This window comes from Gopherus flavomarginatus, chromosome 25 (genome assembly GCF_025201925.1).
Source record: "Gopherus flavomarginatus isolate rGopFla2 chromosome 25, rGopFla2.mat.asm, whole genome shotgun sequence".
NCBI lineage: Eukaryota > Metazoa > Chordata > Testudines > Testudinidae > Gopherus > Gopherus flavomarginatus.
Window position 1 is genome coordinate 3,531,807 of NC_066641.1, and position 1,882 is coordinate 3,533,688.

Sequence of the window (1,882 nt, forward strand, 5' to 3'; positions counted from 1 at the left end):
ACTCTACTGTCTGGGCTGAGGAGCTGGGCATGCTCAGACTGGAGACTAGATACAAAAGGGAGCAGCTCAGCTCATTCAGAGCTGACCGCCGAAGGAGGATGCACGCACACACACGCACAGCAAGCTCCAGCCCGGGAACCACGGAAGCCCCAGATGGCAGAAGCCAGGGACACTGAGACTCCAGAGGATGCCCAAGGAGCTTCGGAGCTGGGAGCCACACTGACCGAGGAGCCCAGAGACCCCGGGGACACGGCATCAGGAACATGATAAGAAGTAGCTCATGGGGACTAGTTATTGTGCCATGTGGCCAGTGTGCTTCATTACCCCCACCTCGTCCCAAGAAGGGACAGGGTGCACTTGCCCCGCAACAACTTGGTGGAGAACATGGGCAATGTCCAGTGCCTGCTGAGAGGTCCACTGGGGGGGATGGGCTGTGACAGCCTTCTTCCCTTTCTTTTGTGCTGTGGGTTTTTGGGGTTTTTTTTTTTTTTTTTTTTTTGACAGTTTCTGTGTAACCTAGGAAGATGGAAGCTGAGAAGGGCCTAAAATGGCTGCTGGAGAGCCAGCAACAACAGGTGGCCCAGCAGCAGCAGCAGCTGCAGTTACTACAGCAGTTGGTGGTTCAGCAACAGCAGCAACTGGCCCAGCAGCAGGAACAGCAGCAGCAATAGCTGCAGGAGATGTTGGCCTTGCACCAGGTCCACCAAGAGTGCCTGATGCAACCAATGGCAAGACTACTGCAGCCCACTCCCTAGCGGACCCTAATGTCAGTGGAGCCGTGAGCGGCCTCAGAGGGTTCCCCATCTGACTAAGATGGAACCTGCTGATGACCCAGAGGCCTTTCTAGTAACATCTGAGAAGGTTGCCATCACTGCTAGGCCACACACTACTGCTAGGCCACACAGCCCTGCTGAACAGGGCAGCCCTACTGGCTCTGACTGCTAGGCGAAACAGCCCTGAGAGAGGGCAACCATATCGACATTTACTCCTAGGCCAAGCTATCCCAAGACAAGTGACGGTTGTATAGACTCAACTGCGGAGCCATCATTACTTCCATCCCAAAAAAGGACGGGACGCACTTGCCCTGCAACACCCTTATAGTCAGGAAGTTTTTCCTAATGTCTAACCTAAATCTCCCTTGCTGCAATTCAAGCCCATTACTTCTTGTCCTCTCCTTATTGGTTAAAGAGAACAATTTCTCACCCTCTGTTTATAACAATCTTTTATGTACTTGAGAAGACTGAGGTGGGACGTAACAGTCTTCTTCTCCAGACAAAACAAACCCAATTTTTTCAGTCTTTCTTCATGTCATGTTTTCTAGACCTTTAATCATTTTTATTGCTCTCCTCTGGACTTTCTCCAATTTATCCATATCTTTCCTGAAGTGTGGTGCCCAGAACTTGACGCAATATTCCAGTTGAAGCCTTTTCAGTACTGAGTAGAGCTGAAGAATTACTTCTCACGTCTTGCTTCCAGCACTCCTGCTAATACACCCCAGAATTATATTTGCTTTTATTGGAAACGTATTACATCGTTGACTCATATTTAGTTTGTGATCCACTATAACCCCCTGATCCTTTACTGCAATACTCTTTCATAGCAGTTACTTCCCATTTTATATTTGTGCAACTGATTGTTCCTTCTTAAGCATAGTACTTTGCATTTGTCCTTATTGAATTTCATCATATTTATTTCTAGAGTTTGTCAAGATTATTTTGAATTCTATTCCTGTCCTCCAAAGTGCCTGCAATCCCTCCCATCTTGGTATTGGCTGCAAACTTTACAAGTGTACTCTCTATGTCATTATCCAAATATTTTATGAAGATGCTGAATAAAACTGGACCCAAGACAGATCCCTGCAGGAACCCATTCGATGTGCCTT